At 37.0% G+C, this 15,693-nt stretch overlaps 1 long non-coding RNA gene across 1 annotated transcript; it reads left to right on the top strand.

Moving 5' to 3' along the window:
• The first annotated feature begins 722 nt into the window (after positions 1-722).
• On the top strand, positions 723-7,048 carry LOC112152390. Its single transcript, XR_002920286.2, has 4 exons — positions 723-2,069; positions 2,318-2,386; positions 2,950-3,019; positions 6,193-7,048. It is a non-coding gene; the product is annotated as an uncharacterized LOC112152390 (long non-coding RNA).
• Positions 7,049-15,693: the final 8,645 nt, after the last annotated feature.

Here is a 15,693-nt window from a genome sequence, read left to right as displayed (position 1 = left end):
CACTGCGCCACCGTGCAGCCCTGTTTAAAAATCATCTTGTGAAATAAAAGTGTCCAATCTGAGAGTTTTTTGCAAATCGTTTCAGTCTCAGGCTGCAGCAGATTGAAAAGACACAGAACCAGGTGAAGAGTTTGGGAGATCAGCAGAGCGGGTGTTGTACACAAGAGAATACGAATGCAAAAGCTTCCTCAGATAAGATGGAGACCAAAGAGAGTTTTATAAATGAACAGCAGCCAATGAATTTTTCAACAAGTGAATAATGAAGTCCAATTTACAGATAAGTAAAGAGTTCAGTGGTGAGTTTTAAATGTATGCCAGGACACTGTCTACAAGATTACCAAAACAGGCAGGCAGGTAACTGAGGTCACATGACTGCAGGAATACATGCAAATGAGGATGAGAGATCTTCCTCTGACATCAAAGCGGAGTGCATGTCTGCAGCTGACAGGGATACAGTCTCATCTGGTGCTGGTCGTTTCCTGACCAACTTTGTGAGACAACACAGCGAACCATCATACGGCAGAGAATCCTCTGGAACCACCCTGCAGAGGGGTGAGCCTCCTAAAAAGATAACATTCACTCACATTATATATTTTTCTACTGCTTTTTAATGATCCAAATCCACGTTGGGCCCATGTAATACGTGCAGCTAAGGAGCACATTAATTAATCTTTACTTTTTCATAATGCTCAATATTCATTTCTACTACTCATTAATGTTTAAATTGTATAGTTACTGTTTCGAGAAAGACAAATCTGTCCATTTCTTATTATTGTGTTTCTACCTGATGCTGTGACTGAGCTGAAGGGTTTTTGGAATAATGCCAGGGCTACTAATAAAATATACAGTGTGGTACTATATTGTACTTGAAGGGGCATCTCAGGTCACCCAAGATAATCTGACAGAGAATTGAAGCAAACAGGGATAAACAGCAACAACTCTACCTTCAATAGTACCTGATTAGATGGATTTGGAACGCATCAACGGGGCCAAAAGTTCTGGTAAAAATAAGATTTGTAACTGAAAAATATGAAATTTTGAGTTTTGAAACCTAAAAACAGAAGATTTGAAGTTTATTTTTGAATAGCAAAAAGTTTTTGACATTTTTATATATATTTTTTGACCTAACACCAATATTTTTTTTCAATTGAATTTATTAAGCTCCATAAAAGAGAGATCCGGGGGATTTAACCCTGTCTGATGTGCCAGCAAATACAATCGAAACATCCAAAGGAAGCACTGGTTTTTCTCATCTTGAGTGTCAATTTTATTTTTTTCTTTCACAAGAATGAGAGTGGCTTCAGTCATACTTTAATTAAAAAAAAAAAAGAGAGCTGATCCAGACAGGGTGCCATGCCCGGGGGTCTAGGTCCAGCGCCTGGCTCAGTGCTGCGGGTTGTATTGCGTAATTATCACGTGTTTCTGTCATGTTGCCTGATACCTGATACCTGTGACGTCATATTGTGTTGCGTGTAATATTGTGTTGTAGCATTCAAATCACAGCATGAGACGCATTCTGCCGGTCCACCTAGTCCACTCTCACGGGTTGCGCCCTGTCCAACCAACTCTCCCGATAGCAGCATTATCGCTCAGCGGTATTTATAGTAGGCGTGTCAAGCTACCTTGCAAACTAATGGTTTCACTTCCGGTGCGCTTTAAATTGCAGTGTGCTTTGGCAAACATGAACTATATACTATATATTGCTTGTAAATAAAATATAAAGAAAGGTAAATATAACTTTGAAAGGTTTTTCTTTACCACAGATACATTTTGAGTGGTGCATGGTGGGAAATGTCTGACGTAATTGGTCACGTGACATACGGTGTGACAGACTGGCGGCATAACTGTGCTACTACTGTCTAAATTGAGCACTGCGTCTTTAAATAGTAACTGTCGTACCGGTCATGTTGCCGGGTACCGGTGGGGCGGGGACAGAGTTAAACTCTTTGGGAATAATTTTTTCAGCTGTAAAATTTTAGAGATTTTTGTGGACAAACGGGCTCCTGGACATGAACGAGACTTTAGTGATTGCGCAACGAGGAGTCCGACTGAATGACGGCGATGACAAGGTAGTTTTGTTGTTCATTAGCCAAAATGTTAGCCTGACACAAACACATGCTAGCACACAAGTTGAATAAAATACATTTGATAGAATTGAAGTTGCTGAAATATAGCGGTATGAAAGTCAATGTTGGCATTATGATTATAAATCTATATCTTTCTTTTGTGATTTGAAGTTATTTATTATAATAGATGTTTTATGTTGTTATGTTAGCAAGAACACTTATCAGCATGATGTGCTCTGAAATGTCAACAGGCAAAAATGGAAGTTGGTGTTGTCATGTTGAGCACACACTGGTTTATCTGGAGGGACACCAAGAACCACGTAAGAAAGCAAACCACCACTAAAGTTACTTTTATTTATTCACTATTTTGATGGAGATAAAGACAAGATAGAGAATACCCGTCTACCCACAGTAAAATGCAATCACATAAAAACAAAACAAATGGTTAGCTATTTTTTATTTGTAATGCTAAGGGAACATGCTTGTTGATTTATTTAGTGGCTATGTAAAATTGTGTCATGAATTATATTTCCAATAATTTACAGAAAAGTTCCTTATTCCCACTTCAACCAGGTCTTTTTCTAAAGTAAAATTATCTGTAATATTTTGTCAGGTAGTCCGACAGAACATTTTCACATTTCACTTTTCCGCCACTTTTTGATAGTTTCATGTTTACTAAAAAAAATGTTTAAAAAAGTACATAATTAAAATACGTTACAGTAATTTCTGAAATAGTGAGACTTTCTCTGTGTCTTACATTGCTTGTGTAGTTGTGATATATTTTAACCATTTTAGTTGTTTGAGATTTATTGCTAATATTCATTTTTTATTCGTATTTGGTGTTGTTGCAACTATTATCTGCATTTTTCTGCTCATGTTGAAGGAATGATGCACAGATATCCTCTGTCTCAGATCATCTTCTTTGAGGAGCAGGCTGGAGGAATAGGAAAGAGGTATGCAGATGTCATGGTGTTTGAAGGTTATTGACCATTGATTATGAGAACTTTTTTTCTGTAAAAACTATTGAGAACTTTGATTCAGTTTTGTTTTTGTGTTGTTGCTTTAACAAATGATTTATGTTATTCCAACGTGCAAAAATAGTTCTCCATCTGCAGCAATCCCCTCCCAACAAGGAGCAGGGACCCTATCAGCAAAGTAAATACTTGTATATAAAGCTTTCCTTTAAGGAACATGGACAGATTGAGGTAATCCTATTCATACTAAAAATTTACAAACCTTTTGATTTTTTAAGTTTTCAATTGCCTGGATTACCTAGTCATTCTGTGGCAGAATAAAACTCACATGATGTCTGCGAATCCAAAAGTCTTCTTCCTATATGTGTGCAGGTATAACAACCTCCAATAAGAGTAATTTTTATTTTATTTTAATGCACATCTGAAGGTGCTTCCACACCGGCCGCATCGGGACGCAATCAAGCAAAGTCGTTCACTTTGAGTCTGTGCGCACGCACCTGATGCTGGCAGCAGGTGGAGCGAATGAAGAAGTCTGTTAAAATCCTTTAACACCAGAGCTTTAGTTGCATTCTTTTGTCAACCGTTAACACGATTAGTGTAATTCAAGCGGATTCTGAAGCGGAGGAAATCATCCTCGCTCTGATAATCAGCTCTGTGTAGCTGTGAAGTGTAACTTTTGTGCTGGTGCGCCTAATAAAAAAATTAAGCGCACCGGTGCAACCAGTACAAAAAGTTAGTCTAAACTAGAGCCCTGTTTTAGAAGGATTATTATTTGCCAAGTTTGTAACCTTACAGACTATATTAGCCATACATGGCCTCTTTTTTTTTAAATAAAAACTAGTTTTTAATACAAAAGTGTACACCATCTCAGGTTTTTATGAGTAAGCACATTTTATACTGTGACAGCAGCTGCAAATGTTTACCACTAGATGGCAGTATGCTCTGCTGTTGATTTTTATTGCTATTTTGTATTTACATTTATAACAACCAAAAATGGCATGCCTTTTTTTATTTTTCTTCACTTTTTTATTTTTCAAAGATTGTTCCATCAAGTAAGAGCCCATTCTGTATAGGGGATGCATTTTTCAGTGTTCTGTTTAAAGAGACATTAGTGGGTAGTTTGTCTCTTCCAATGGATTTGGTTATTACATGTTGATAAAATCTGCAGATTTAACACTCTACAGGCCAAAATAAGTTTATATTAGGGCTGTGATTGTTGACGCGTTAATGCACGGGATTAATAAAACAAAATTATTTTGTTAATATTTATAAATCGCGCCGTGCAGCTGTGACATCAGTGTATTAAAACTCCATCTAAAATAAACGTAAACTTTTTTTGCATTCTGTGATTTAGATTTTATTAAAGTAAAGAGATAATATGTGATTTATTTGTAGTTTTTGGACAAAACCAATCTATTATAATAAATAAGGCGGAGAATGAACGTCTCTGAAGGCTGCAGCAGAGCAGCACACCTGCAACGGGGGCGGAGCTAAACTAAAATATCTGCTATGAGGTAACCAACCATTATTTCATTTTGGGATGGGGACGTACATAATTTATCCACAATAACAAGCATCAGAGTTGTCTGAAAATTGAGGAAACTCCGCGGTTTTCCATGAATGTCCCGCCCACCGACACTGTGAGAGCCAACAGTTCAGAGGAGACAGACACACCCCCACCTGTGATCAGCCGACCTGAAATCCAGCTGGATCAAACTTCTCCCAAAAAAGTTGTTTTATTACTTTTCACAAGCATAATAAAGAAAGTTTATGAGAAATAAGGAAAAAGCTGGAAAAAAAAACAGAATTCCAGGAAAAATGTAGATTACCGTGCCGACACTTGTTGTCAGTTGGCAAAGCAAGGCAATGTAATAATTAAAAGTTCCTTTCAGATCTGAGACCGATTCTTTGGCTTAACACTCCGGAGGCTCTGAACCTCAGAACACAGAGGAGAACCCCGGAAGAAGAGCAGCTCTTCGACCCGGAGAAAATCTATCCTGCCTCCCCCGACCACGGTCGGGATACAGAGCAGTAAAGGTTCAACATCGGGGGCAAAGAAAAATCCAGCTAAAAAGAGGACAGAACTTTCAGTTTGGATCTTGAGCCAGGAAACGCGCTGGTCAGACCCTTCCTGTAGTTGTAAAACGTTTCCACTAATCAATGGGTTACATCGTGTGACGACACAAGCTCCGCCTTCACGGGTCCATTCCATTTTCCAATGGACCAACGCGGATCTAAAAATGATACCAATCGGACCTCCTTACTGGGTCCATCTTGTAATGGAAGTGCCTCTAAGTCCGGTCCGATCCAGTCCGTTCTGGACCGCTCTGTGGAAACGAGGTATAAGTACACTGCAAAAATGTCTGCTTAAAAAACAAGAACAAATGTACAAAAATTAGGTAAATTTTGCTTAAAATAATAAAAATTATCTGACTTGTCAAGACTTCTCAAAACAAGTAAAAATATCTATCCTCACAGGAACCACAAATATCTTAAAATTAGTATATTTTTACTAATACCAAGTTAATTTTAATTAATAAAAATATAATTTCTAAGATTGATTTTTTCAAAATGTTCAAAATGATTCTTTAATTAAGATTTTGCTAACCACTAGGATCTGTTTCTTGAAACTAGCCAAATATACTAAAAACAATTGCACTTTTCTTTTCTTCAAAAAGAATAGTAAATGGTTGTTAGCACTCTTACTTTCTCACTATGCAGCTATTGGCCATATTTTCTTTATACCGTGGCTCTTTGCCTCATTTCTTGTTTAGTTTTTTTCCTTTTTAAACCACTCTCAAATCCATCGGAGGACATTAAAACAAAGTAATAAATATTATTAATATTAATGATAAAATTGTCTCATTAAAAGCTGAAGACGAACCAGGAGGCAGAGGGAGAGCGGGAGACTGAGCAGCAGAAGCAGGAGGTCTTTAAGTTGAAGTAGTGCTGGTTTGTTTGGTTCTCTTTTTTCTTTATTCCCTCAGCAGTCTTACACTGCTGGGTTTTTTATGCAGACTGAAGAGGTCTGCCTGTTGGGGACCCTAACAGCCTTACAGACACCCCCACTTTGGGCCTGCCAGATCCGTCTAAGCCGTTCATACAAACTGTGGATGACAGAAAAGACTGTATGACCTTTTTTTCTGTTGCAGGACCATATAGGGGTTCACTTCATCCTGTCGCTTACTGTTCCTGTAGTTTGGACCCAGTGGCGGCTGGACTACCGCGCTGTCTCAGCACAATCGCCGCAGCGGAAAAGACCCAAACAGCATCCAGCAACCTGGTTGGCTACTCCCCTCTCACATTCTTGGTATCACACAAGCGCCTCATTTTGCCTGACCACAGATCATGACATTTCTCTCTGCCTACATTCATCAGATATCATGCCTGTTTGCTAGAGCTGCCGAATGTTACTGTTAAAGGATGTTCGGTTCTGAATCTTGCTACTCTCCTGTCTACCCCTGACGAAAAAATCTTTTGCGCTTAGAGGAGTTGGTTTTGGGGCCGTATGGAAATGGATGGATATTTTTCTCAAAACTGTAATGGAAATGGACTTTTTTCTAATTAAATGCGCTTCTGAAGTGTCTGTCCGAGTACACCACAGCGGGCGCTACGACAGATCCCACAGCGTCACAGCTAATCGTGCATCTCCTCTGTAAAATTAATAAAAAGATTTCCTCATGGCTTCATCTGTAGCCGACCTTCTGCAGCTGGCAGCCTAAATACGACAAAGGAAGTCTCCTTTGAGGATCAGCACGAGTGCAGTGACACACTTCAATGGATCTAGTCGCGTTTTCAAAAATAAAAATGTTCCAGCTGCTTACTTGTTAAGGACATTCTTTTAAATATCACTGAACAGACTTCTCACTTGTATCTGAGACTGTCAATGGACTCGCTGCGTGAGCCAGCGTGCCACGCGCGCACCACACTGTGTTGACGTCACCCAAATGCTCCTTTTTTAGTGGATCAAATTAAAAAAAAGCACACGCATCGCCGTGTTTTTAATGACTTATCTCGTGAGTTGGTTTGTGTTTCATCGCATTATTATGAAACTGTGTCATTGACATTGTGTTTTTTCTAAATTCCTAGAATTTGATTAAAGTTTCAAAACGAAGCAGTTTATCAGAGAAAACATAGAACATCCTCTATCAACATCCTCAAAGAAAATGTTGCATCTGTAGTGCTCTTTCTTGGCATGAAACCATACTGCTGCTCACAAATGTTCACTTCTGCTCTTAGTCTGGCTTCCACTACTCTTTCCCACACCTTCATTGTATGGCTCATCAGCTTTATTCCTCTGTAGTTACCACAACTCTGCACATCTCCCTTATTCTTAAAAATAGGCACCATCACACTTCTCCTTCTCAAATTTCTATCTTATGTCTAGTTGCAATTCAGAGACAAAGTTCCTTATGTATAACGACAAGTGCTAATGCATCAAGATTTCATTTGACACAGGATGTATTTTATATTGAAAGGAACTTGCATAAGTTGCTGTCAAAAGTAATATAACAGAAATACAACTGTTTCAATAACATTAATTGTAGTTATATCTCTGAATGGTTTTATGACCACAAAAACAAAATATTTATTGCATAACCATAATAAGTACGTGTAGTATATTTATAACATAGTTCATTTCAGCAGTACTTAAGTGATTAGAAAAAGATCAATCAAAATTTGCTTTTACAATTTAAAGGATGATGGTGTGCTTTTTGTGGTTCATGCAGTGCATTGCAATGCTTGTGGTGCACGTTGCTGAGAATTCAAGAATTAATGTTACTGCAGTGTTTGGATTAAAAAGCATTATCTCTGTGCAAGTGTTTCACTTTAAATTTGTAGCCAGGGGAACTTTGCAAAGCTGCTTCATGGAGAGACAAGAGTAAAAGTTGGCGTGCTCCTCAGGTTAAATTGCTGTGATGAGGCTGGTGTGGGCCTCGAGGCAACAACACACCGAACGAGAACACACTCAACATTTTCAGGATTCTGCTACAACTATGTTGGGTTAAGTTTTCTTTTGACTTTTTAAACAAATAGAGTGTGCATTCATTTGAGGAAACGTGTCACTGCTCTGTTGAATTAATTAGCATTTAAATTGATTAAATGCGGCTTTAATCTTTTTCCCACTTCCATTCCAGTGATTTAAGTCAGTAAAACTTCGTAAAATATTAACTTACATTGGCGTAATTACAGTTTGTGGTATGAGGAAAGTTTCATTCTGCTTCTGTGGAAGTCTTTTTCTAATTAACCCATCACAGGAACTAATTGTACAGTGGTGTTGTAAATTTTTTTTTTTAATCACAGATATGGGGACTTATGGGTAATAACTATGTGCACAACTACCAAAAAGCATTCAAATTGGCAGGGAAAAAATGCGTAATTTTTTCAGCACTCCAAAATTACATTTTTCTGAAAGGCAGTTTTTGTTGATTATTGATTTTGAATAAAATACAGGGTAAGTGGATGGAGAAAAGGAAATATCACGATATTCCTTTGGCGATACTTGTGTCATTTTAAAATGCTAAGCTTAATGTTTTCATCATTAAAAAAGTATTTTGCCATTTTATTTACTTGAAAGGTTTATTAATATTCAGTTTTTTCTAAATCATGCTCTGTAAAAAATATTGATAATTGTCCCTGTTATTGTCTTTGGATATATTGGGATATGTGTAGTATTGTGACACATGTATCGTGATATGTATCATGTCACAAGTATCCTGCCAGTACACACCCCTAATTTAAACATTCCTTACACAATAATAGGGAAAAGCTCTTTACATTTGCTGGAACTTAAGCTTTTTTTTAAGTTTGTCATCTGTCTTTTCAGAATAAAAGCTCAATTTTGCAACCTTCTCATGTGTGTGATCTGTCCATCCAGTTAGGAGGTGAAGTGCCTCACAAAGAGTAGTTGATTCATAAAAAGGGCTTTAAAAACACACTTTTAGCTTCACCTTTTTGCTTCGTACATTTGACATCCCTTCATTTATCAAAAAAAGGAGATTTTTTTCAACAATTTCTTCATATATGTAGTTTTAAATGACAGCAGTCATGGTCAGAAAAAATATTGTATGAAATAACTCATTTTTTTTCCTTAATAAAACATAATAATAGAAGAAAAAAAACATAAAAACAACCCTTGATTAAGATATTTCCTGAGAAAGCGATGATTATTAATTATTTAGCCTGATGGGTTCTCCTTGAACCACTCCCGTCACAGCAAAGACAAAAGCACTGATGTTTTATGACAAAGAGAAGAGCTTTAACACATCACAGCAGTAAATCCCACAAAGTGAGTGGACAAACAGACAGAACAAGAATATATTGTGTTTCATGTGAGATTCTGTTCTCAAGCTAGTCATTTATGGTCTTGTGAATAATTCAAGCAAATCTGCAGGCATTGGGAGAAAGAATGATATGTCACACGAGGTTTAACATAATAATGAAGCCTCTCCTGTTGATTAGCATTGAAGTCTCTGCATTGCTGGCTTAATTTCAGCCTCCTGTTCTTGTCATTTCACACTTTTAGCGTTAGAGATGGAGAGAACAATTATATTATAGCAAATGAATTATTCCTTTTGCTCTCGCTTGATTATACCGTGGGAGGGGAGATGGCGCCCTTTCTGGACAAGTCATGGAAATGTCAGACTGTGTATTTAAAATGGAAAATTAAAAAGAAAGAAAGAAAACCTAGATGTTCATTGAATTAAGAGGCTGGTTGCATTAGATGAACGTGCCACAACTTGAATCTTTGTGCAGCTAAACAGGACACATGCTGGTTTTAATTGGATTGGATTGACTGTCACACTGAGTTTTTCCATTTGTATCTGTACACGTTTGTACATTTCTGTATGTCAAAGGAAAATGTCTTACTTACAGGATTGTCAAAGTGGTTACACAAAACAAAAGACTGTTTGTATTTCATTTAGCAATCGTAACCAAAAGTTGTGTTTATTAGGAAGTAGATCAGGAAGTGGGAAGCATCACACAAAGTCCTAGAATTAGGTTAATTGTGTTAATGAAAATTTACCGTATGTTAAAGATTTTGTGATTAAGCGTCAGACGACACCTCAGGTATTACAGGGTTAGGGGTTAAATAAGATGGTGAGAGACTTCTTTAGATCCTTACGTCAAAAAGTTATATCCAAAGAATGATCAACCCAGTCAATGAGAGAATAAAAATGGTGATATCTAAATTAACTAAAAGTCTTCAAAGCAAAAGTTCATTTTTGTTTTAAGTTAATGTTATTTTAAAACCAATTCTTTTCCCTAAATATTTTTGCAATCAATCTGAAAAATCATGTCAATTCAAACAAATAATATTTATATTAAAAAATTAATCTAAAATGTAAAAAAATAGCCAAAAAATACGATTATTACAACTCTAGTTATATATTTAATAAAGAAAAAGGCATTAAGTTAAGAAAATGTGATATCAAAAATGTTATTAAATAAAACATATTCTAAATTTCTTGTTATGAATTGCTGAAAAACATTAAAATGCTGAGATATAATAAAACAAATAACCAGGTTCCCTTTGTTTGTTTTTTTATGCACTTCCTCTATTTTCTGTCACTGCTGTTGATGAATCTCAGCATCCACTTTAATCAGCTCTACAAACACATCCCACAATGCATCATGACAATCATACAGATAATCAATCATCATGCTGCAGCTTACCTTATTAAATTTCCTTTTGCTCAAGAAATGAAAAATGTCTTAGATTACGCTTTTGATTTGTTTGACATCCCATGACAAGCACCCACTCTACTCACAACCATTTATAGGTAGAAAACTTTTATTTATATAGATTATTTGCTTTACGAAAGAGCTCCAAAGTAAAAATCAATAAGCCACCTTTTCAAAATGAAAAAGAGCAAAATCAGAAAATATGTTATTTTTTTATATTACTTTAAATTATGACCTTTAAAATCTGGATTTAGCAGTTTTGATGCAATAAACCAAACATTTTTTTTAAAGTGAATGGATTTACAGTCACAAGTGTACAATATTTTGTTGTTGGGAGACAATAAATCTCAACAAAATTAGGAGAAACAAAGTATAAGATTAACAATATTTATTAAAGAATTAAATATAACAATTTAGGTTATTCAGGGAATTAGTTTATAATCAGCAATGTGGACCAAACCAATGTCTCAGTCTTTAAATCTTTAGATTATGTCATTTTTGATATGGAGTTTAACAGGATTTGATGGTAAAAATGGATAATAATAGGTTCAACTTTTTCACGAGAAGTACTAATTATCTTCCTTCAAAGTTATGAAATTGATCAATCTATCTTCTGCCACTGATCAACCTTAGAAAATATTCTCCTGTGATCGTATTACTCACTTTCAGACTCTGAAATAAACATTATTTATCAGACCAGTGCAGTCAGTGTGAAATATCCTCATGTCTTCATCAAGGGGTCTCTACTGTCTACCTCCTATTCCCAGTAACGCCACTCAATATTGTCCTTCTGTCCTCCAAGAATGAATAAATAATGTTAATGACACGCAGGGCTTTGATGAGGAACCATCTCTGTGTTTTTTCCTGGTCAAAATGCCCTTGAAAATAATAAGGTGGTCTGAAAAATGTCTGTCTTGGAGCAATCCGCGCTCTATTCCTTAGCTAAAACTCTACAGCTCATTATGCACTCTGCAGATTGGTAACCTTAAATTGCATTGTTGCTGTAATGTGTCAGATGAATCTATTTCAGAGCCCAAAATGCCTTGGAGTGCAAGATCGAGAATGCTAAATTAGTTGGAGATTAGATTTTTATCATGGGTTTCACATGAAATGCATGTCTACATCCTTCCTTTGAAAAGGCAATTCTTTCAACAAATCCAACAGTTGATGATTTGGAGCGAAATTTGTGGTAAATTGTGGAAGTGTTGAACAACATTACTTTGAAAGTAGCTTCAATTCCAAATGAGAGACTTCTCTTGTATAATAACCAACCTTGGAACCCCAGCTGCCCTGGATATGTCCTATTTTATACAAGTGTTTGTTGGATTGTACACAAGTTGTCCTTTTCTTTGGTGTTAATTCTTCGTGAATTATCTACTTACTACCACTGGGAGAAACTATTACAAGGCCTGAATTGCTGCAAAGGTCAAGGTGGTGACCTCTGTGTGATCCTTCAGAGAGATAGATTTATATTTGAAGGAGGGTGAGCATGCAGAACGAATAGTTGAGGACCAAATAGATCAAGTAAAAGACAATAACACACAAGGTTTCAAAGTTTGTACTTTATTTTTTTGTGTTTATGTTTATTACCAATTATATACACTCACTGGCCACTTAATCCAACTGCTCATTAACGCAAATTTCTAACTAGCTAATCACATGGCAACAACTTCATGCATTTAGGCGTGTAGCTGTAACCCTGCAAACCAATAATTACACAATTGCAATCATGGGTCGCACCTTTATTTTGGAGGGGCTAGACTCCTTAAAAACATCCAGGGTAGGTTGCTACTTCCTGCTTTCGGCTCCCAGCTGACTGCTCTGCTGTAGCGGCACATGAACGGTGTTCAACAGACCAATCATTCGAACTGCGGCGAGGAAACTGCGCCACCATCGCATGACTTAATAGCCATCACAGACCTGTTCTTCAGTCAGGTTTTTTTGTTCTTTGTTTTTGTTACTCTTGGACTTTGGGACACACTGGTGTGCTACCCACTACTGGACTACAGAACCTGAACAACACTGAACTGTCAAACTTTCAACTGTCAACTTCACGTTGACCAAAGAGCCCTTTAGACAATGCATTCCTTGACTCGGAACAGGCTTGTTTATGTCATGTCTATGTTTGTTTATTTTTTTTTTTTTCTGTTGTTACAGTCAATTGGTTTTTCACAAGATCCTGTTGTCTGGGTTTTCATTTATGCGGTCTGGGTTCCTTAAGGTGAATTTTCTAACCAGCAGTCGGAGCGCCTAGCCTTGTTTAACACGTGCTACATAGACATGGCCAAGATGATCTGCTGCAGTTCAAACCAAGCGTTATAATGGGGAAGAAAGGTGATTAAAGTGACTTTGAACGAGGTTGTTGGTACCAGATGTGCTGGTCTGAGTATTTCAGAAACTGAAATACTGGGATTTTCATGCATCTCTAGGGTTTGCAGAGAATGGTCAGAACAAGTGAAAATATCCAGTGAGCAGCAGTTCTGTGGATGGAAATGCCTTGTTGATGCCAGAGGTCAGAGGAGAGTAGCCAGGTTAGAGCTGATAGAAAGGCAACAGTAACTCAAATACCATTGGTTACAACTGAGTTATGAAGAGCATCTCTAAATGCACAACGTGGAATAGGATGGATGTTCAGCTGACAAATCTGGAGCAACTGTGTGATGCTATCTTGTCAATATGGATCAAACTCTATGAGGAATGTTTTTGAATCTATGTCATGAAGACAGTTCTAAATACAAAAGGGGTCCAACTCCAGCAAGTAATGAACTGGCTTTGTTTTTTCAGACTAAAATATTTATAAGTCAAAATTTGCCACACAAGCTTCAAACAAATACTAAACCACAGCATGTTTGCAACTTTATGTGTCCCTGCAGCTTTGTGACTTCAGTTTGTTAAACCTCCATGTCATTTTCTCCAACGCATTGATGAATGGATGCTGTAAAGAGCCAGGCGACACATTCCTCACTGATATTATTCAGCATTGATTTCAACCAACAGATCATTAGGATTCAGGAAATTGGATGTGGTTTACCGACAAGAACTTTTTGAAGGAATAATAATAAAAAAAAGAATCGATTGATATCTTTTATAAGGAGTCAGAGGTAATATATGCATTTTTAATGCTGGCCCTCAATGAGTCTTCATTTCATTGGATCATAAAAAGCCGATATAAAAGTGAACGTGAGTAATAGCATCCTTATTTGCGAATGTTACGCAGCCATGAAGTGTCCATAAAGAATGCCTTGTATGTGATGGAGCAAAGTGAGCCCAAGGGGGCCGCATGGATCCTCTGAGTCCTTGTTTACAGCTGCAGAGCGGGAGGAGCCGCCAGCCTCAGGTGATCAAAGGTTTTTGCTTTTGTAGGCAACCCAAACCGATCTGGAACTTTCTCCCCTTTGTTTGTCTGAGAACACGCCATTATCCCCACCTTCATAATTCTCATCTTCTTGTGCTTAGACTGGCAAATTCACTTCACAGCGTGATACTAAAAGATCCATGCGTAGTTATTGCTCAGTGGTAAATTATATTAATTGTTTTGTGCTCTGACAAACATGAACAATTATACCTGCCTCAGCAGTGTTGGCGAATGTCTTATTGATCAAGTGCTGACTAGTTAAAAGACATCCCAGGCAGGAGAGAAGCTACGAGCCATAGAGATGGACGTACGCGGAGGAAATGTTCCACTGTCGGTTTGTTCTTCATCTTTATTTGATAATTAGTCACATGTCCACCTGTCTCGTTCATAGCTGTAATCTATGGACAATTCCTGATGTCAAAAATGAGAGCAATGTTGAATGTGGACTTCAAAATAATCACAATAAAGACAATTATTGTTATCAGTTAAGCCTTCGCTTTTAACCAATGGCTATATTGCTCAGTTTTCAATCGCAATCATATTTTTGTCTTTAAAATGCCCTCTGATCATCCTATGATCTATTACAGGGGTGTCAAACTCAATTGCCCAGGGAGCCAAAAACCAAAACACACCTTAGGTCGCGGGCCGAACAGGATAAATCATGTATTGAACACTATAAAACTAAATTTTTGAAACTGTAACTTTTTTGACATAATTTTGAACTAGATATATAGCGTTACCTGTGATAATGCTAGTGAGAATGCTGTGAGCTGAATTTAGCAGCTGAACATGCAAGTGCTGATAAATCTGAAATCGATAGCAGAAAACACTGAAGCTAATAGCTAGCTAAGATATTAGCTAAATGCCAAATTAACCTAAAAATAATTTTAAAAAGCCTAAATTAGCCAAAACAACTAGCATGTAGCTAAAATATTAGCTAAACTCCAAATCAGCCTAAAAAAATCTTAGAAAATGCAAAAATAGTCCAAAAGGCTAGCAGAATGCCAAATTTTTAAACTTTAAAACTGTAACTTTTTAACACAATTATGAAAAATAAAAAGGCAGGAATATTATTCCAGAAAAAAAACAATTTAAACCTTAAATAAATCTCAATATTTGACTCTCCATAAAAATATATTTTGTAGAAATGATCAAAGTTAGAAATGTGCTCAAGATAACATCAGGCCATTGATAACAATAAAATAAAATGATCTGGAGGGCCGGACCCAAACAAAGATTTACATGGATCTAGTCATCTACAACGGGATGCATCAGAATAGAGCAGAGCAGGGAGCTTGTGGTCTGCCCACAGTATTTTCGATGCCACCTACCTACCTTTGTGTTTTCGCCTGCTCCTGATTCACAATGATTTGAAGAAAAAAATAATTAGAAATGCCATTTTAAGCATAATTTTCTTTACTTATGTCCTAAATTGTGATCAAAATGCCACATGTACATGTAAAAAACACCAAAAACATAATTTTTATCAGAGCGTGTTTTTTAAATTCATATATGGTTCATTCTTAGCGAGAAGGCCCCGGTTCGACTCCCGGCTGGGACCTTTCTGTGTGGAGTTTGCATGTTCTCCCCGTGCATGCGTGGGTTTTCACCG

This window comes from Oryzias melastigma, linkage group LG6 (assembly GCF_002922805.2).
Source record: "Oryzias melastigma strain HK-1 linkage group LG6, ASM292280v2, whole genome shotgun sequence".
In the NCBI taxonomy this organism is placed as follows: domain Eukaryota; kingdom Metazoa; phylum Chordata; class Actinopteri; order Beloniformes; family Adrianichthyidae; genus Oryzias; species Oryzias melastigma.
This window is presented reverse-complemented; position numbering and strand designations above follow the sequence as displayed.